Source organism: Thunnus maccoyii, chromosome 14, assembly GCF_910596095.1.
Source record: "Thunnus maccoyii chromosome 14, fThuMac1.1, whole genome shotgun sequence".
Classification (NCBI taxonomy): domain Eukaryota; kingdom Metazoa; phylum Chordata; class Actinopteri; order Scombriformes; family Scombridae; genus Thunnus; species Thunnus maccoyii.
Window position 1 is genome coordinate 8667361 of NC_056546.1, and position 22553 is coordinate 8689913.

A 22553-nucleotide genomic window follows, 5' to 3' on the forward strand; every position below is an offset into this window, starting at 1 on the left:
TTAGTCAGAGGTGACCTTGGGTTAAGAGCGCCGGGGTCGACTGAGGCTGCCGTGTCGCAACGAGAGACAGAGATCTGATAGACATCACTGAATTCTTGTGTAAGTGCGTTTGAGTGTATGTGCATGTTTTTTTTTTTTTTCAGTGAGTGTGTACTTCTTTTATGTGTGTGTGTGTGTGTCTGTGTTTGTCCCTTCGCCCTGCAAGTTGTTGTACCTTCCAGCAGCCCAAAATCTAAGAATAAACCCAAGTGTCAGGACAGGAATTGGCAACCCTGTGCAGCTTTGTGACACACACTTACACACACATACGCACGCCTATTGTTTGCTCTTTCCTGGGAAGAAGAAGGGGAGGACTTGGACAAGAAAAATGAAATATTGTATGATGCTGTCCCTTCATTTCTTGCTCATCTTGTTTAATGCACATTTTGACCTTGCTTTATCTGTACATATTGTGAAGTGTTGGAGTGTTTTTTGCACTGACTATGTGTGTGTTTGTGGAGAGTGCCTCTTTATATTGTGTGAAAGCTCTGCCTCTGACTCATTTTTAAACCTCACAAAAACTCCAGTCCAGAGTTCGCTCTCCTTTGTTCCTTTTATCTTTGTACATTCATGAAGTAGAGTCATACAGCTCCCGGAATAAACATTATTTCATTGCTCAAACTGAGATATTTCCATGTAGGGCAGCTGCATGCGATGACTTTTTAATGTTTCACCACACACTACAACACAGATGGACTCCACAGTTCACCATACTGCTACAGTATGTGTATGGGCTATAAGAGAAAAAAGGAGCACACAGAGGAAACAACAGGACATGCAAACCTCACAACAACAGTCTTAACAGGTAAAAAAAAAAAATCTTTCACTTTACTGACAAAAGAAGCTTTCAAGAACTGAATCTAAATCACTTGTGTTAATAGACTGCATTTGTTATATTAAAGCCCCCCTCAAAAATGCATTTTTATTCTTGTTCTGCCTGTTGCTTGTTTTAGCTTCACTGTGCAGAATGATGATGTGTCACAGCAGTCAGAGCAGATTGAAGCCTGAGGTTTTGACTTGCAGGGAGTATTTTCACATACATTCACCACAAGTTAGACACTTGATGTCATAACAGTATAAAAATAACAGAAAACCTTTAAAACATGTCTGGAGGTCTTTAAGTTCTGTATCCGATATCTGTGATGTGAGTGCATTTTAAAGAGAGAGAAACTACTGTCATTAGCTCATAGCGGCCATTGTGTCCTTGAGGGACCTCCACCGTTAAAATAAATAATGGGGTGATTTAGCTCAGCTCCTGTTTTAAGCAATTAACTCCCCTGTACGTGACGCACACTTTATGGTGAATGTTTGACTCCTACAGAGAGGGAGGGAGGAGGACTGTTAGTGGGATTATTAAAATGAGACAAAAGATGGGTGCGAGCCTATGATGTGTTACTGTAATAGTAAGTTAAGTGATGACTTGTCACATTGAAATACACAAAATGTGTTATTGTAAAGTCTAATAAAATGAGAGGCATGTTGTGTCTCCACATGCAGCGTCGATCTTACTGAGACAGAGATGCTAGTGAGAAGCTACTGCAACCGAGCTGAATGAAATAAATGCGAGCGAGAGAAATGAAAAATTGAAGAGATGAATAAGTGAAAATGTAAATGCGTGGCCAGAGTTAATAATTTAGTGAGTGTAGTGCGTGTTTAAGAGAGTGAGAAGGAGAAAGATAGAAAGACAGTTAGCAGGTAGAGTAATTCCACTGCTTATTATCAGAGCAGATTGAGATGCGGCTGCTGTCAAGGGCAACAAATCAGAATTAAAGTCACGTACTGGAGAAGCATAGGATTTGTGAATGAATGCACACATACACACACACACACACACGCACACACACTTTGCTGAGCAAAGCAAAATGCGGATGGCAGGGTGTGAGTCATGAAAGAAATGAATGAATTCAGAGAGGTTGAGAAAGAAAGAAAAGAGAAAGAACAAAGGGAAAAGAGAGGAATATGATACTCTACAGGGGAAGAAATGAGCAGTTCAGAAACTAGTGAAGCCACAAAAAGTCAATTGAGAAAAGGAAATGAATGACTGTATGCACACGAAAGGGAGTAATATCAGATGATTGATTACAGTCTCTCTTGTGTTTCTGGCTCTCGGTGAAGCTGAATGGACTGGAGGAGACACAGTGGGGTGTGTCCATTCATCAGCCTCTCACCATGACTCCAATGTGGCAGAAACCCCTCAGGACAGATAAGGGAAAGACCAGAGAAGATGGAACAGAATGAAAAATATAGTCCTGAATGAAACAGATTTGCAGTGTAGGCTGTATAACACACAATACCACTAACACATTAATCTCAGTGTTAAATTTGTTTTGTTTGTTGCTGCTATTTAATTAATCTCCCCACACTGTCCATGACTTTGCAGTCAGCAGCAAGACACAAGCTCAGTATGTCACGCAGACGCAAATTCAAGAATCTCTTGGCTAAATTAGCGCTACTTTTCCACATGAAATGGCCAAATCAAAATACCGCTTGTGATTTGGACCAATTGTCACATTTCGAGAGGTGATAACTTACGCCAAAGGATTCAGGAATGCATTCAGGTGGAAGATGGACAAATCTCATCTGCCAACAAAAACTACTGACATAGACTGTACAAAACAATTCCTAAATGTTCCCAAATGAGGTTTTCATTCAGTTAGTCAGAAGAAAAAAAGTTGATGTGTTGTTCAGACACCAAAGACGGACATAATCTACCTCAAACGTAAAAATGGGCACTTTTGAAATGAAACTATATGTTTATGCTATTTTAATGGCATTAGTGACCGATTTTATTTGGTGCTCATGTTGAGGTGAAAGTTTATTTAATAAAAGTTTAGAAATGGAATTCAAGTACAGTATTTTATATAACTTTGAGCCCATGATTCTCATGTTCAGAAAATGCATTTTAAAATTAGCACTGAAACATTTTATCAAAGTAAGTGATTACATATGAATCTTCATTGGTAGTGTTTTTTTTAAAAAAAAATCATATAATTTTCCTTTGCTTGCAATTTTTCCCAATTCCTGCAATTTTACTGCAAAAAGAGCTCATAAAACATAGCAAATTGTATTGCAATTTGAGAAGAGCCGCTGCAAAATCAAAAGTATTTTTGGCCGCAATAATCACAAAAAAACTCTGAAATCCTGGAGGGACTAATTTACTGAGAGAATAAATCACAGTTTGCACCCAGTGTGGACCATGTGTCGGTTAATGTTTTGTCCAATTTTGCTTTGTTTTTCTTATTTCCCTTTGGTTGAGGTTATTAAAGTATTTTGGTTAAGACTGGTGTTAGATGAGAACTCGTGCCTGTCCAGTATGTATGAAGCTTAAGCCAGGAGAGGATTATTTTAGGGTGTTTTCATACCTGCTCTTTTAAGCTCAGTTGAACAGGACTCTGGTTCGTTTTCCCCCTTGGTGCGATTGACTGTCTGAACACATCACACTCTGGCGCGGACCAAAACAACTATACCCGACCACTAGGCATAACCTGCACGTTTGAACTAAATGGATCTTGAACCTAGCCTTTCCATACTGGGATGAGCGAATTTAACAGTTGCTAGCAGCTAGCTGGAGAATTAATTGAGATCTGATCTGGACTAGCACAACAAAGTATGTGGCATTTTGCCAGATGACCTTCTTCAGGACCGTCCTCCTGTGTTTATGCTCTTGCTTCCACCACATCTGAACAATAAGTGGAGTGAACATAGTCACGCAGCTTGTAGTGATGCCTTTTGGTTCCGTTGGATTTTTCTCTGTGTAAAAAGAAACTTAAGGGGAAAACGCACCTAGTTTAGCCACTCATCAACTGATTCAGACCAAACAGCAGCACCGAATTCCTGGGGGTGCACATCAGTGAGGACCTATCCTGGACCGCCAACACTGCAACACTGGCGAAGACAGCACAGCGGCGCCTCTATTTCCGCAAACTTAAGCGAGCGAGAGCTCCCCCACCCATCATGCGCACTTTCTACCGGGGCACCATTGAGAGCATCCTGTCCAGCTGTATTGCTGTGTGGGGCGGGAGCTGCACCGACCAGAACTGGAAAACCCTGCAGCACATCGTGAACACAGCTGGAAGGATCATTGGTGCCTCACTCCCCTTCCTGCAAGACATTTATAACACCCACCTCACCCGCAAAGCGACCACGATTGTGCACGATGCCAGCCACCCCGCACACAGTCTAAGAAGGTACCAAAGCCTCCGTGCCCGCTCCACCAGACTCACTAACAGCAGGCTGTCAGGAAGCTGAACTCTCTCCCCACCCTCCCACTCCCTCCTGGACACCCTGGACTCTGAGCCCTGACCTTCAGAAACAGACTGTCTTTTGCACTACTACTGCATAATATCATGCTGCTGCACTATTTGCACTATACAGGACAATATATATTTTATTTTTTAAATTTTATATATATATTTTAGTATATGTCTATTTTTTGTGCACTTTATTGTCTTACTTTAATGTTGCCACCGCGGGATACTGAGAAACGTTTTGTCGATTCTTCTGTATGTTTGGTACATGTAGAGAATTGACAAATAAAAATCTTGAATCTTGAATCTTGAAACAAACAAACCCTTGGCCTTTAGATTAGCATAAAAAATTGAAGCGGGGAGAGGGGGTTGACAGCAGGTCATTAATGAACAGCAACTGGTGACAACAGCACACTACAGTGAAATGCAAAAGGCTGCGTTGGCACAGGCACACTGGTTTATAATCCTCTGAGGCAGGACTGCAAATTCTGGAAAGTTCACAGCATCTTTATGTTTTTTCCTCCAACTGGAATCTGGTTAGTTAAAGAAATAGTACAGTGCTCCAGTCAACAAGATACATGATATTCCTCGTGTTTTGTGAGTTTACTCATAATATGGCCAACTCAGTGTGTTAAACTTGCGTCAGAATCACCTAAACATTGCCAACCCAGCACAGTGATCCCATTGAAATGAATAAGTAAATCTGCTGCAGTGCTGTTGTGTGTGGTTGGTCTGTGTGTGTCTGTGTGTGTGTGTTTGTGCGTGTGTGTGTGTGTGTGTGTGTACTGGTACACACACACACATACACACATCTGTCAAATGGAACTTTATTAGTGTGAATAAAACAAGTCCCATTTTGGTGAAAATTTAGTGCTTTGATCCGTTTTGAGTGTCTGAGTTTAGACAGGAACCATGTTCCTCATTAGTGTGTGTGGTTGAGTGTGTGTGTGTCCATCCCTACTCAACGGGACAGACTGTGTCATTAGCCAAAGTGTCATGTCAGCCCTCCGTCTCACTGAGGCTCAGGACCAATTAAAGTGTCAGTTTGGGAAAAAGTCTTGTGTATGTGTGTGTGTGTGTGTGTGTGTGTGTGTCGAGGGGAGGATATGGCGGGCATATCAAGGTACTTTGGAAACTATTCCAGGCATAACTGGGAAGAGGGAGGGTATATGTCTCACATCCTTTCTTTCTCATGGGATGGTTCCCAATGCCACAGTCACATAAGGTAGCCTCATTTTAGCAGCTATTCATTATTTTTATTAGCCGCTTGATAGTTTAGGGTAACTGCTCATTTATTGCTCATTACACTTTTTGGTAGAATCTGTGTTTTAAAATTCAGCAGAAATGTAAAAACGGCATTATTCCATTTTGGACATTTTCACACCAGGTCCAAACCAGAGTTTAATTCCTTCCTCCATCCAAACCCTCTGGTCTGCCTTCAGACTTGTTTACTGTCCTGAGCCAGTGGTCAGCTTTTGTTCTTTTACTCAGAAAAGTGCAGATTTTTACCATCCATGCCAGGAGATGATGTCGCATATGTTGATGTACACAAGGAAAATACAAGAACAATGAAAGTGCAGGAGGAGCTACATGAGTATGACTGAAAAAATGTCCGGGGGCTATAAAGAAGTACAAAAATGAGCACTCCTCTTCCTACCACTTAACATTGGGCTTTGAAAATAAGAGAGATTTTCCGGTACCCCACCTGACCATTATTTTTACATTATGAAAAGAGTTTCCTCTCTTGGCTCCAGAGATCTAATCACCAGGTGCCTTTACTCTGCCTGCCCTGATGTAATTGAATGGATGGTTAATGTGTTCTCTGTGGCTTCTTTGGCGGCTATGTTTAACAGACCTAGCATGCTGGTTAACATCATTTTTCCGACCATGACTGTTACAACCCTGCTGATGTCGAGGAATAAGGGAAGCAACACACTGCTGATGCAAGTTTTGCCATTTATTGTTTGGCAGGCTGACAATAACAAAAGTTACAAAAGCACAAGCTTTCTGCTCGATAGTTAAATGAGAATAACCGACAGAAAATGGAGTCAAGTGAGGCGAGGAACAAAGGGAAAGGGCTGCGGGTGGCGCCAAATCATAAAAACAAACAAAACAAAACATGCCTCCTAATCCAACAGATCCCCACTGGCTTACTACAGCTGGAAGCAGCTGACAGAAATGAAATAAACTCTAACTGGCTGCGTTGATCTTACCTGTCAAAATAAAACACGTTGGCAGCCACCCATAAGGCCTCATGTTTCACTAGACAGTCAAATTACCTGCATGTGGTGCCGAAATAAGGGATTTATGAAATAATAATAATAAAAAAAGATCCAGAAACCACAAAACTAGTGTCTCAATCAAGTTATTATTTCAAACACCAAAAGACCTAAGCTAACCTCAGAGCTAGCTATCACACAAGTTAACATTACAAGAGGGAGCCACAGAAATGGACTGCTCAGGTTAAATTACAGCCACCCCTGCTATTTGCCTGAGGCGTCTTTTATCATCTTGCGTGATGGATCGACAAAAAGAGGAAGGACCAGCCAAGGACGGGGAAGACTGGGGCACCAACACAGGTGGGCGGTTCGGAGGCATTGCCCAGGGGGGAATCCCTTCGGAGGAGCAGATGACACCCTAATTTACCGAATAAAGACTGCACCACAGTAAAAGGTAACAATATAAAGAGATGTCACAGGAACCTGTAACAAAAACCAACACTAAAACACAAAATGAATGGTTGTTTTCTAACATGTCTTTTGTCAGGAATGGGAGAATATTCTCCCCAGTATTTAATTATTTACACAGAGATTTTTTTCTTTTTTTGCTGGTGTCTCACCTGTTTCGTTAAGATACAGTTTCTGAAGTCAACAACATTTTAACGGCTTAAGAAAACATCATGTGAATCAAGTTGTTGTGTAGTGTTGTATTAAAAGATCTGTAAATCCTTTTAGAGCAGTTTTTCAGTCTTCTACTTTGACTTCTGTTACAGGGGATGCCCTTTAGTGTACATTTGGATTTGCATTTGGACATTTTGCAAACAAATTGTTCCTTCAAAAATATTTCCCAAAACAGTAAGTCTTCTAGATTAAGGTGTAAATTCCTTACCAGTTTTCCTGCTTTGAATGAACACCTGGGCTGCTTATGGCTGCGTTTCTCTTTCCTCCTTAAACTTTTTCTATCAGTTTTGAATCAGTTGCATCTTATTTACTTTCATCTTGTTTTTCTTTAAACACCATTACATCCTGCAATTCTTCCTCACTTCTCTCCTGGTTCGTTCACTCACTGTCTGGATATTTTAAAAGCCTTCCTTTTAAGAGTCTGACAGAGCACGAAGCAGAACTTTAACTTGTAAGGTGTTAATTACAGTAATTGTGGATGAACGACACACGGTGGGAATACATTAGCAGTCAAGCTATCCAAACTATCAAACTACATGTACATTACTGTAATGTAAAGCAGCAGCACCAGATAAACTGGATGGTTAAACCAACACTAATGTCAATTTAAAAATCTGGTGCTGCACATGTCAGTTAATGTCATATCAGCTCTGAACTGATTAATTTGTCTGTCTCGTGAAAGTGGCTCCAGTCTGTCTCCTAGCTTCAGCATGCAGGGTTTGTTTGTTTTAAACACTGGTTGCTCTGTATTGACAGTAACAGCTGTTTCTGTGTCTCATACGAGGATACCGTGTTCAAATGGAAAACAAAACGAGCGCTCCTAGAAGCTACAATGGAAACTGGAAGCCAGTCTGAGCTAAGGCTGTAAAGTGATGGACAATCTGTGTAAACGGTCAGGTTGGACTTTGAGAGGTGGGTAAATGGCCTTTGCATGTGTTTAGTCTTCACTACAGCCCTGTGTATAACTGTAAAAATAAAAGGAAATAGAGATTTACGGGGAAATATCACTAAGACGGGAGCACGGCGGGAGAAGGGGGGAAAAACAGGAGAAACTCGGGAAAAACGGGAGAGTTAACAGGTCTGCTCCTCTTTTACTACTAAAAGCATTCAGGTGGACACCAGTAGGATTTCTTTTTTTTTCATCCAAGTTCAGAAAAAGTTATCTTATTAGGGAATTTTTTGGGAAATCGCCCCTGAATCTGGACTAAACTGCTGGTGTAACTGTTGATGAGGAGGAAGTGCAGAGACACAGAACGAGTAAGGTAACTACAGACAAAAGCTGAAGTACTGCTATAAAACTTTCTTTTAGATTCTTTGACGTCCTCTCTCAAGCAGTGTATTTTAAATTTTCTAAACAGTCTGTAGAGACCGCAGAGGTTATAAAGGATGCACACAGGTGAATCGAGGTTAATGCAGAAACTGGTTGTTGAGATACCTGTGAGAAGTTGGCATGACAACAGAGACAGAGCTGTACAAAGTAGACAGTATTTGACAACCACTTTGAGAGTGTTTGTTGACTTGCAGATATGTGATGTTGCAAATCGTGAAGAGATATTTAATACACCTTTCTGACTTTGAGTTGACAACCCTATTACAAAACCCACATCTCTCCTCCTCTTCTTATATTTTGAGATCTGTACGGATTGAATAAGAGAAATCAGGAAAGTACGAAGTTCCTCCTGGATTCACCTCATCACTGCACTTCATGAGGGAACATTTGAGATGTGTCAGTACGTTCAGCGAGATCTGATGTGACTGCAAAGCTATTAGCAGCTCAGCCGCCCCTTGTTATTGCCTCTGGTCAAATTTTATATTTCATATGCATTTTCATATATCATGCAGCACATTTGGGGATAGCAACTAAATTCACAGGGGCACTGAGACCTTTTACTGCACTCTATGTGCAGGCTGTGTATAGAATTTGAAAATGTTCTTTTATTTATATATATATGTGTGTGTGTGTTCTTAAATGGGTTTTTATTATCCTCCAGGTGGTACTAGTTTCTCATTAATGTTTTCTTTTGGGTTCATTTGCCTTATGAAATATTGTTCTGCTTTGCACCTTTAGACCAATACTTCAGCGTTAGGTGGAGCAGAGCAGGTGGACCCAAACACAGGAGACGGCAGGCAGAGCAAGAATAACTCTTTATTAGGCTCAAGTGCAGGCACAGCAAAACAAACTGAATAGAACTAAACTAAACAATACAGAACAAAGCAGAGTAGACTGAACAAAGGATCCAACAAAACTGAACTGAAAACCAGGACGAACTACTAATGAGGGAATGAAGTGCAGGTGGAACAGGAAAGAAGCTGATAGGCTGAGGAAGACAGGGAGCAGGGTAGGACTAACGAGGTTTGATGCAGGGCCGGTGTGGAGCACAGGAACACAGAAGGGAATCACAGAGAAAACAGAATATAACCATGCACAAACTGTACCAGAACTCACATGAACACAACTTAAAGTGCACGTCATAATGTGCACACACAGCAAAATAAACTTCAAGATACATTGCTGTTGACATGAATAAATCAATAAATCTGTCAAGCGGAGTGGCCTGCATATTAAGGCTGCATGTAGCATAAAGAAAGACAACAGTTACTCTGAGTTTCAGTTCACTTTTGCACTTAGTTGATTCGAGAGTCAATGAAGCAAGAAACATTATCTCAAGTGCTCCTTAAATATAACTTGCAACCTCTCTGTCAATCAATCCGTCCTTCTCCCTCTCAGTCCGGTCTTAACAAACAGGGAGAAAGTCTGAGGGCATCTGGTGGAGGGACATAGTGCCAGACTGGGACAGAACCATATCACTTCAGCATTAAATACCAAAACATGAAGATCAGCAATCAATAAAAAAAAAAAAAACAGGCTAATTAAAAACCTAAAAATAGAACTCTATGGCTTCCAGTTATTCTTTTACCATTGCCTTTAATGAGCAACTTTGCATTTGGTACATTCCTTACAGCTGTAATATATGACGTTTTAGATTAAAACTCTCACATTCTACTTCACCTGGATGCCAGCCAGTCCATTCTATTCTCACAAGAAAAATGACAGTATAGGTCTAAAATTCAGGCAGGCAAAAACAACCTATAGATATGTTTACGCCATCTAGCAGTCGTAGTAATTATGACCTGTGGAAGTGATGCAGTTCAGATGACGTCAATATAAGGTGATTTGATAAGATGATTTTGCCTTATTAGGAGGAGGCAGGTTGGGTAAATGGTTAGATAGTTAGATAGTTAGATGGCAAAAAGTGGATTTTGCTGCAGGAGAACACTGTTCGCTTCCTGTTTCCAACCACTAGTTGGGACATTTTTTAAAAAAACGTAACATTGTGATTTTTGCTGTTGCCATGACGATGAAGGTAACTTTAGGGAAGTATAAGCCACGTTTCAAATGATCATTTTAACCAAAACTATGATCTTTCCTTAACCCTACCCAGGTGGTTCTTCTGCCTAAACCTAACCAGACCTTAATCACAGTGTTGTCACATCATTATTTCTTAACAGTGATTTATAACAGTTTTGGAAAGCAGCATATTATGGTCCTGGGGTCCTTCAGCAGTGCATAACTACTACTTGATGGTGTAAACGTAACGTATAGGTTGTTTTTTGCTGGCTGAATCTTAGACCTATACTGTCGTTTAATTATGAGGATGTGTTGGCCAGTCACAATGCACGTTATCTATGAAGAAGAGACAAAGGGGAAGGAACGGGAGGAAAGTAATAAGGGCACAGATTTAGATGAATCCAGCTCTGGGAGAATAAATGACATTTTCAGGTCATCCATGGACACCCAGAGACATCTCGAAATATCAGGTTATAATGACCAGATCAGACTCCAGTGACATGCAGACGGTAGGAGCTGACACAAAAGTCAAAAGCAAAAACACAAAGGTGACATTATAGCCTACATTAATGTTCATGGCAGTTGCTTCTCAGTAGCTCCTCCAGTTCAGTCTATTTTTTCCAACTTTCATCCTCCATTTCCCTTGCTCTCATACTATTTCTCCTCTCTCCCCTCCATGCACACACACAAAACTTCAACTCAACTTCATTTTTTCCTTCAACTTAGTATCCAAATTCTTTTGTTTTTGTTTGTTTGTTGGTTGGTTTTTCTGTCTCACTGTTCACATTTCATTGTTCTCCATCTCCATTCCCTTTCCTTCCCTCGAGAACCTCTAGCTGACTCTCTTTCTTACAGTATTTATTTTTTTCTCTCCTCGCTCTGTGCCTTTTCCTCCCTCTCTGCTTCTCTGCGTTATCAATAGACATTAGTTTAAAGTGTTTGATGTCAGTCAGCGGTGTCAGTAATAGATTAAAACAGGAGAGGTGTACAGCACAGAAAGCTATCGATCTGTAGAGTGGAGTCAGATCTGCTCGGCTCAGCAAACATCAGTGAACGCTTTCCACAGTACTGTAGTGTGTGTGTTTGTGTCTTTAAGGGTCAGTGTGTGTGCTTTTGCCCAAAATTCACCTCAGTTTGTAAGAAAAAAAATGTAGAAAAGCACTAAATGAAGTATAAAATAATTAGTCTGGTGGTGCATACTAAAACATTAGCATACACTGTATAGAAAACTGAAAACATCTGTGCATTAAGCTGAGATAGTCAGGTTTAATTATAGAAGTATTTCAGGTGAGTAACTGCATACAGGAGAGTTTTCATCCACTAATGTGATTCTGTGAGTCTCCCACCAACTTCATATGAGATGTAAAGCTTGGTATTATTTGTATACTAATTTTACTGATTTGCAGACTGGCAGACACATTAAAAGTTCAGAATTTAATTAAATCAGACATATAGTATGAATGAACAAATATACTACATGTGTTTCTCCGATCCATCCATGTTTTTCCTGCTCTTGTTCGTTCTTTTTTTTTCTCCCTGCAAAATTCAATAAAGATCTCCACCATCTGTGTTTGTATCAATAAACCAGAGGTGGAAAAATGTTTGTGAATAGCCCTCATTTAAGAGACTGATTGCCCTCCGAGCACAGACCGGAGCTTTTCTTCCACTTCATTGCAACAGGTGGTCATAGCAACAGCAAGAATAGGAAGCATATCAGTGAGTATTACAAGTGAATAAAGTGACTTTTCGATTACCAGTGAACTCAGTCTAAGAATGATCAACATCCACCGGTGTGAGAACTTGAAAGCCAATTTCAAGCAGACATGTTGCACTGCGGCATCAAACAAACGCTCTCAATGCTTTATCGTTTGCTGTGCTATTCTGCTGCTCCAGACATTTTCAAATTGTTGATAGTAATATGTTCACCATCACTACTCTGAGTCAGTGCCTGTTTATTATTGTCAAGCCCCATTTCTCCTCTTGAGCTCAGCTTGCAAGGTTTGTGCTTGCAAGGTCATATTCTAGTTGTCAAATATACACATACATCCATCATAAATCCATTTGAACATATTAAATCCATTCATATACAGTTGGCTGACTGTAATGAAAGTTTAGACAAGTCTGTTATACCAGAGTTCAAGAAATTAGACTAGACTTTATAAAGAAACAAAGCAACAAAGCCCAGTCATATTACATGTTTGTTGTGCAAAAGGTGCAGAGAAAGACTTGTGGAGTAATAATAAAGACAGATTATAAGATGAATCATTTGGAAATTTCAAATTTGCTTCCCTCTTCAGCTTTAGGAAAGAAGGTTCAGCTAAAGGTCTGATGCTTTGATAGGTGTTAAAACATCTTTGGCCCCTATTGTTGGCTGCTAGGGTTGTAACAAGAACCAAAAAAAAGCTCAGCACATAAATCCAGTTCTCAGACCAGTTTCTGAAAATATTAACTTCAAAATAATACTACTTGTCCATAAATCACTGAACAGCTTAGGTTCAAAATACTTACCCGAACGTCTGAACCACTACCGACCCTCCAGACCACTCGGGATTACTTGTGGTTTCCAGGATTAAACTTAAAACTGGCTATGCTGCTTTTAGTTATTATGCTGCCAAACTTTGGATCAAAATGCCAGAAGACTAGAGACTAGAAACAGAGCTGAGCATTTTTAAATCTAAACTCAAGACTTATCTTTTTACAGTTGCTTTTAACTAATTTATTTATTTGCTGCTTACATGCTACTTACATTTATCTGCTTGTTCTTACTTGTTTTTCTGATTTCCGTGGAGCACTTTGGGTCACCTCATGCAGTATAAGGTTACTGTATAAATTTGCCTTGCCTTGATGAAGGTGTAAGTCAAAACGTTGGGCTTTGATTCAGCACAGTGTAGTTTAAATAAAGAAGAAGGTGATGAAATGAACAAGTCTGTGTGTGTGGTCCTCCTCCCTCAACATGCTAAAAAAAAATCTTCAACAATTCAAGTGAGAAAAGGTTGTGTGAGCTGGTTCAGAATTGGTAGAAGAAGATAGTTGTAGGACAGACACATATATCAGGCGAGAGGAGGAGAGAAATGAGGAGTGTGTTTTTGTCAGGTGTATTAAGGCACATAGACTCAGAAGAAAAAAGATTATGAAGACAGAAGAGAAAGCAGCTGAACAGAGGAACTGTGTGTGGCCCGAAGCAGTTCTGCCTTTATGAAAAAAGGATCAATTTCTTTACTTTTCTTCCTCCTGCTTTCTTTTTATTGCTTTCATCTCTTATATTAACAAAGGCATCTGTCTGTCTTCTCCATTTCTCCAGTTATCTCACATCACTTTTATTTTTTATGTATAGCTCTGTCTTAACCTGTCTCAGTGTATGTTTGTCATACCCAGAGTATCCCCTGGATTTACATCTATATCGGGCAATGCCGTACTCTACAATTTATGTGCAGTGCCAACATTTAGTGCTAATGCAAGAAGCCCTTGTGTGCCCAGTATATGGCATAAAATAAAGTGCTTAAGTTGCCAAACCTTAACCATAGTTTATTTTCCATAACAATGATCTTATGACCATGATCCGTAACTGCAGCCATATCATAGTTATAATGCCCAGATATTATAAAGTGATAATTTTTTAAAAAAATGTTTAAAGTTCCTATCTGCCAACTTCTCTCTTCTCTGTCTCAAGCTGGGAGGATGCTGTCCCAACCCCAGTGCCCCATTTAAAAATGATTTTCACCCACAAATTGCAGATAAATTTGAGAGCCCTACAGTCTTCTCGCATGCTCATGCAGGTGTCACAAGCATTTGGTTAGCTAAAAGTGTCAAAATTAATGCGAGAGGAAATAATCTCATGTTGCAAGTCACAGTTTGTCGGTTGCAAATTTAATGAAATGGGCCCCAGAATCACAAAGTTCTCACATTGCACAGGGATACTATGCAAATATGCCCACTTCCCCCCCCCTGTTCTCTCTCAGAACTGTCAGCAGTTACCTCTTGAATATCAAAATCATTTTTTTCTTTAACCTTTTTGGTTTATCCAGGCAGATTAGAATGAGTACTGTGCTCTTTTCAGCAACAAAGTGCTTAAAATAGACAAAATTCTCATATTTATCCTTCGGTAGCTGCCCAGTATGACCAGTCTTCCATCCTAAGCAGCTTTACAGGGGCAAAGGTGTTCATGGGACAAAACTTTCTCCATCTATTACCAAGTTGATCTCATGTTTCAAAGCAGCAACCTGTTGTTAGTATACATAATGATGTAGACACCTTAGTTCACTGGGTTAAACAAGAAAAACCTTTCAACATATTGCTTACCTGTGACCAAGGGCTGTGTAAGTAAATGACATTTAACTTGAGTTTGGAAGGACATGTGATAAATGAAATTGTATTGATCCCTTAAGTGAAGCTAAGCTTTATCTCACTCCTTCTTCCCCTCAGCGCATGGACATAATCAATACAGCTAAGTTAGCTGTGTCACATGGTACGGCTATTTTCAAATACAGGAAGACTGAGGTTGAGATTGTTTATTTAGTTCTCACCCGCTCTATATGGTCTTAAAAAATTGTTTTAAATTACAGCTATTTAATTTTTTAATTATATAGCTGAGTTTTAAACAGTCCTGTTGAAAAAAAAAAAATTACAAAATTTAAAAAAAAAAAAAAATTACTGACCTTACACCATTAATGACAACACAAAGTAGAGAATAGAAACGTCGGGAGCAGCTGTACACATCTCTCACAATGATAAAATGAACCCAGTCTGGCCTTTCGCTGTGGCATTAACGTGATGATTCTGAACTTTCAGTGACCTTCATCAGGACTGCTCAGTGAAATTAAAAGCTACCGTGTTAGTAAAGTTTTACTTACAAATTTCAAGTGGATCACGCCGATGAACAATGTTCATAGTGTGACACCATGTTAAAGACACATAGAGCCTCAGGTTCGATACCTTCAAGAGACAGCGGTGTGCATCTTCAGGGATGTTGTATCCTACTGATGTCCTTGAGCACAAAAAGATAACTTGAAAGTCCCTCATTTTTTTCATAATTTAGTCATCATTTACACTTGTTAACTGAAAAGAAAGTAAGGTTCAAAGTTCATTTTAATTGTCATTTTACAATGCAGAATTGCACTATGAAATTCAGTTATAGCCCCCTCCACCCTCACACATAGACACTGTATTTACCAATATTAAAATATTTGAAATTAAAATATATTTAAACAAAGTATATAAACATACCACTAAAGAAGAAATTAAATGGGAAAATATATTATATATATGTACACAAGGAATATACAGTTACATACAGTACGTACATATAAATAGTATAAATATATACCCACACATTGTTATAATATGTGCAAAATAAATGTAATATGAAAGTTATAATGCAAAAAAAACCTTGAGGTAGTAGTGGGAATGAGGATAGGGCAAAGGTGATGGTATGTAATGTGCATAAGAAGAATAAAAATATGTCCCTCTATAAACTATATCCCCTCTTTGTTGTTAAAATTACCCTTATTAAAAGCCAATCTGGAAAAGAGCAACAATTAAAGACTGCTGTGTCAAATGGAAAGTATTTCGAATTTCTGCTGATTTTTGGAAATATTTCCTTGTTTTTTTGCACTTGGGGTTCAAAATTGACGCAACAAAAGCAGATAACCTAACTTTTAATCTCTAGTATTGTTCAAGCTCCAACAATACTGGATCCTACATTTCAAACCTCACACCTCCAGTTTGTAACTTTCTGTTTAAATATCCAAAGCCGCGATAAACCTGATATCATCAAACTTTGTGAAAACTGTCTCTAGAACCACAGGAGACATTATACTATTTCCATGGGCTGAGAAAATAATCCATGTGGTGAGGTGACTGAATGTCAGGTTATGAAAGTATAAATCTACAGCATGCTCATAATAACAGATAGGTCCATCGTGTTGTTGTCCTTGGCTCTAAATATAAGGTTAGTAGACAGGTTGTGTACGTGTCTGTGTGTACAGGTATAGCCATGTGTGTGTGTGTGTGTGCATGTTTCCATTCTTCAGCATTGTCCCAGTCTCTCTCCCTTTATCTGTTTGATGAGTCAGCGTCAGACACACTAGAGTAGATACTGTCTACCCCCTTATTGCTCCTTTTTTTCCATCCCTCCTTCTTTTTTTTTTTTTAAACCAGAATTGCAGGGTTGCCATTTCAGCTGTTAGACTCCAAGCATTTTGAACAAACTGAGGGATAACATAGATTTCCTAATCCTTAAAATTTCATATTCTGTTTTCTTTTTTTCTCTCTTTGATCTTGACTTTGTCTGTTTTCTTTCACTAACGCTTCCAACATTCTCTTTCCTGTATGTCTATCCACCCCTGTGTCTGAATCGGCTGGAAAATTTCATCAGGACCTTCATGTGCATGCACACACACACACACACACACACACACACACACACAAGAATACTGAGAAATGCTTACCACGCAGGATAAAAGCACTCAAGTGGATTCTAGGAAAGATTTAAAATTACCCTTTCAAATCTCCTCTATTTTTTATCTAAAGCTATTAAGTGTTATGCTGCTCATGATATATTTCAACATATCTGTGCTGTAGGCTACTTCACTAAAATACACTTTATTTACTATTTTCTTGTATACATTTGTAAATTTTGTTTTAAAATTACAGGAAGTTGTTCTTAAGCATTCAAAGACCATTTCATGTTTTGGTATTTCAGTTCTTCTGTACATTTAAAGTGAGAGGAAAAGCAGAACAAATGTGAGTTCCTCCCACTGCCGTTACGAGCAGTCAGACGTAAAGAGGTGAAGGGTCAGAGCTACGGTGCCCTGAAAAGTGCCAAAAAGAAAAGTGCCAAAAAAAGGTGAGTAATTAGAGCTGAGTTAAAAGTGGGATAGACATTTTTATTACAGAAAATTACATCAGGTTGATATCAGACGTGGTGAGATTTTCAGTGCTGTGTCAATGTCGTTACTGTCACTTCAGGACTTTGAAACATTTCCAACACTATAAAGTCAGTTCACAGAACAAAAAAATTGGGGAAAAAAAGGTAGAAGTTTGTCTTGGCTGAACTTGGACAATAAGCACCTGCAGGTTTTAACAAAATTATTACAGCTTCTGTCAAACCAAAGCTACTGGGAACGATTTAAACTGTGTGTTAAAGACGGGGTAATTAATCACTGTGTATGCCAAGATGTTGTCTTCATGTTTTGCCAGATTTGAAAAAGCTGCATCCCGCTGTGAGATATTATGAAGTTTCCTATTTCAGTTTTCTCATATCATCTGGACGTTTTTAGTGCAGTTTGCTTCCAGCTGATAACAAAGCCAACAGCCACACTGGAGGTGAGACCTTAAAGTCATTTAAGTGAGAGAGACAAATTGCTCTCATAACTCTAACCAATCTTCCTGTAGATCAGTTAGTTTTCTGACAGAGCTATGGCCTCTGTTGACCTTGCTCTAAATTGCTTATAATTTTGAAGATCTGGGAACAGAGGCTCATTTTTGTTGCTGCTGCTGCTGCTGTCCTGATGTGAAACATAAGCTTAAAACCATTCACACACACGCTGAGTGCTACGACAAGGGTCTGCTACCCTTCAGATTGTAAGCGTGCACACGCTTCGAACGCTTAAAAGTACACACAAACACACGTTATCCACACCTCTTTCACACTAAACAGGAATCTCAGATGTGTGTGACATTCTTGAAAGCTGTGGCGTGAACAGTTTACCATGTGACAAACATGAAAACCGACCTGCCAGGGAGAGTTCTCGCGGGGCCTTGCAGGTGTTGTGTTTTTCATGGTGAATTCATTTATCCTCTAAAACACCATCACAACCTTCATTCTCTCTTGAATAGTACTCCCAAACAGACTTTTTTTTTTTCTTTTTTTAAACCAAAAGTTAAAATTCCATTAGTAAAGGTTGTATTTCTGTGAGAATGGCTGGAACTATAAATCTTGCCACCTTGTCTGAGATTTTAAACTCCCATAATAACCTTTTCTGTGCAAATTAGTCTCAATAAGTGCTGATGTTAAGAAGGTATAATGTTGACCATGTTCACCATCTTAGTTTATCATGTTAGCATGCCAACATTTGATAATTAGCACTAAATACAAAGTACAGCTGAGGCTGATGGGAGTGTCATTAGTTTTGCAGATATTTAGTTATAAAGCGAAGTAATGGACGAACTTAACTTTTGACCTGATAATGGTGCTAGATGAAAGGTCGGGGGATCGAAGTGATTACAATTCATCCTCTGGGGAATGTCTGCACCAAATTGTATGGCAATCTATGTAGTTGTCAAGATACTTCATTAAAAAGCAAAAGAGTCAACTTCATGGTGGTGCTACAATAAAAGTCAAGGATAACCACAGTCATTAGAATATATTTCCTGGAAATGAATATCTGTATCTAGTAGATGTTGAAATATTTCACTGAATAGGTGAAAACCTTGACCTGATGATGGCGCTATAGAAAAAAAAAAATCAGACAGCCAAAGTCATTAGAATTTATTCCTTAAACGACCTTGAATATCTGTAGTAAATGTCGTGGCAATCAATCTAATAGTAGTCAAGATATTTCACCTTGTACCACAAATGTCAACTTCACTCAGGCACCAGAGGAAAAGTATAGTCAAAATATAATCAAAGTGAGAAGGCTTCATCCTCTGGGCACCATTAATATCTGTGCAAACCGACCCCCCGATCAACCTCTAGAATGACTAAAAATGTACACTTAGTACATTATGTAATATCGTCTTTCAATGAGAGGCTTTTTTTAGTGGTCCACTGTAGCAGTAAATGAGTGTGATTTAATTATCTTGCTGTGCTTCATGGCTTATCCTGAACACAGAAAGAGGCATTTCAACATGTCACACTGCCGTGAGGGGAATGTTAGCCTGGGCTCTCTATGTGAGCTGCATGTTATCGAGCCCTGCAGTGTCATATTTCTCTGTGTCTTCTGTGTGTGTGTGTGTGTGTGTGTGTGCGTGCGTTTGTGTGCACGTGTGTGTGTGTGTGTGTGTGTGCATCTTGATTCCCAGGAGGTGGGTCTGTTGGCTGGCAGAGTTGCCCAGTTGTCGTCACTGTGCCTGGGGCAGCCTCTGGGACAATCTGGCCTCTCTGGAAGATCCTCCGCTGGAGCGACATCAGAGCTGTCTTGCAGGAGGAAAACCAAAGAGACGAGGACGCTTTGAGAACAGCCAGAGCTGTCGAAACAAGAAACAATAGAGCATTGAATCGGGCAAATCCCAGTTCGTAGGGTGTCCTGGTAGAAGGCTGGAGGCACATAAATCCGCTAATGCAATCTGAATGGTTAAATATATGCAATATATGTTCAAACAATACATAAGACAGCTGTGCTTTATTGGCTGTTCCCGCAGGAGAAATGAAGCTTGTGAGTGACGTCTCCTCCTCTTGATTGACAGAAAGCGTTGACTCAGAACTCAAGTTGGTAGCTATTGTACAAATGCTCTTGAAGGTGTTCTCAGTACAGCTGGTGTTATTGTCCTACAGCTCAAACCTGTTGCATCAATCTCAGCATTATGATTACATGGTCTCAGATTTTACTCTTGATTTAAAAGTTTCGTAATGTATTCTGGCACTCTTGAAACCAAACAGCAAAGTCAAACCTCAACTAAAGTTGTTGATTGAAAATGTTTCAGGTATTTTCAAAGACCTACATGCCTGTTGCATCTATTAGCGATTGACTGCTCTGGGGTAGCTGGAAATATTAGTGTTATTCTTCACTGGAGATGTCACACCCACATATACACATTAAAACTGTGATAAAAGGAATGTCATATCCTGCTCAAGTCAATATGACCAAGACCTCTGGGAAATAACCAGCCTCATAAAAACCATCTGTTTGTGCTTCCAGTCACCAGCAGATTAATGAGATGTGGTAAAATGGCTCATCATTATTGTCTCATTACCACCTTGACTCAACTCGAGAGGCAGAGGCTGCTTGAAATTGTCAGTACCTGTACTGACTTACAGAGGCTTACAGAAAAAGTTGTTAAGACTTCCAAGGTGCCTCTCAGGAGAACAAGCCAATCGCCAAGTTTAAAATTCTGTAAACTGATTTTACAATCTGCAGCGTGAGACAGTTTGGTTTTAATTTCTGGGTCACTTCTGACAGAAATCAGCAACTACGGCATCGGGTTTGGTTTACAACTTCAACAGTGAAGCATATTGAATTCATTACCGCTCTGACTTGCACCTCTGACTGGCTTTTTTATTGGTATTGTAGTGTTCTTAGCCACCCACCATGCCAAAATCACAGACAGAACATGAGTTCTCAGAAACAAAGTTGAAATAATTGAAACTGGTGGTCATAATATAAATCTACAGGATTGTTACATTATCTGGGAGTGTCCTGAGTTTCTATGTTAAGTAATATTGAAGATATCGTTTAAAGAAAATGTTGAAATGGGAATACAGAATGGGGAAAATCTCCTCCAGCGGCCACTTCGGATTTGAAACTCTATTTGAATGATTACATTACGAACCCTTCAGTCTCCCAAATCTTTGGAACAATGACTTTAACTTCGAGTTGTAGATACAAAATGAAAAATGGCTCTATAACTACATTTTAAACTCAATAAGAAACTGGTTTTGGTGAAGAGTATTTCCATCTTTGAAATTCAAAGGTAAAGACCAATGACAGCTGAGTGTTACATTCATCCAGTCAGGTTTAGAAATGGTTTGTGTTGATGGAACAAGCTGTGAATCTTCTATTGTTCAGCTTCTGTAAAAGGTTTTGCCTGAATAAATGCCTACTTTATATTGCCTGACCATGAAGTGAATGGTGTGAATTGACATTGTGGTTTAAATGGATCGTGCAATGGACCCTGAAAGAATGCACAAAGTATTAAGAGTTCATGTTGGAGCAAGCAGACAAAGAATTGATATTGTATACTGTTCTTACACTACAATTCAAGCAGCCCTGACAACTGCTGAAGACATAACATTTTTTTTATTATATATAAAAAACATCTGAATTCGTGTTGTAGGAGAAATGTGTCTCAATCACATTTCATTCTCTTCTCAGTTACCAGAAATTACAGGTTGGAGTTTGTGCACAAGTTAGTCGAGAGACGTTTTCTTGACACGGCAACAAAGGATTTGACAGCAGCACTGATGCTACATACTGTTCTTGAAATTAAAGGTCTCTGCAGGTAATAGAGAATGAAATGGCAATTTCAGGAATACTTGCCCTGCAAAGCCTTCTGTGATTCAGATTTTACTCTCTGGGGCTATTTTGTATCTGCCAGAAGAGAATGTCTGCCATGTCTGCTTACTGGCTGGAATTACATTATTGTCTGGAAGCCGTGGCTAAAAGCAGTTTCCTTAGAGGCTTAGTTGATTTAGGCCATGTAACTGTGGCATCTCAGTCCTGTCAAATACACTCTCCTCTATCTGTCCCACCAGTATTTTTTAAAAGACCAAAAATTCTTAAATGGCAACCATACAGACTCATCTGATCGACTGTTTTTCTGAATATCCTCTTAACACTTATATGGGAGAGTATGACTAGTCACTTTGCGACTAGCCCTCCTGCTCTGATTCTCAGTTTACATTTATAAACTTTGTACTTCACTTCGTTCATACAATCTAAAGTATTTGGACACTTAGCTGAACTGTAAATGGTTGTTTTAGTCCAGTGCAAACCATTTCAGCTGAAAAATTGATCCAATTTGAAGCAATAAAGGCAATTTAAGGTCGGACTATTTCTATGGCAATTGCATGTTAGTGTTAATGATGTTTAAAGGAGTCAATATGATATTCTTCAGTACAGGAGGATACAAGTTTAAGACCTAAACACACACAGGCTACAAATCCCAGGATCCCACAGATATTTTTTCCCCAGGAAATGAGAACAGATTTAGTCATTTCCTCATTTCCATTACCAACTCTATTGGTGATCTTTTTCACTACAGTAGGTTAGTGACTTCATATAAATTCAGCTCCACCCCACCTCAACCTGATGAGCTGACATTTAATCAACTAACATAACTGAAAGTGATTCATATATCTTT

At 39.3% G+C, this 22553-nt stretch overlaps 1 long non-coding RNA gene across 1 annotated transcript; it reads left to right on the forward strand.

The window, feature by feature from the left end:
* The first annotated feature begins 7277 nt into the window (after window positions 1–7277).
* LOC121911927 lies at window positions 7278–20110 on the forward strand. Its single transcript, XR_006099976.1, has 4 exons — window positions 7278–7360; window positions 7971–8098; window positions 17236–17379; window positions 19557–20110. It is a non-coding gene; the product is annotated as an uncharacterized LOC121911927 (long non-coding RNA).
* The last annotated feature ends 2443 nt before the right edge of the window (window positions 20111–22553 follow it).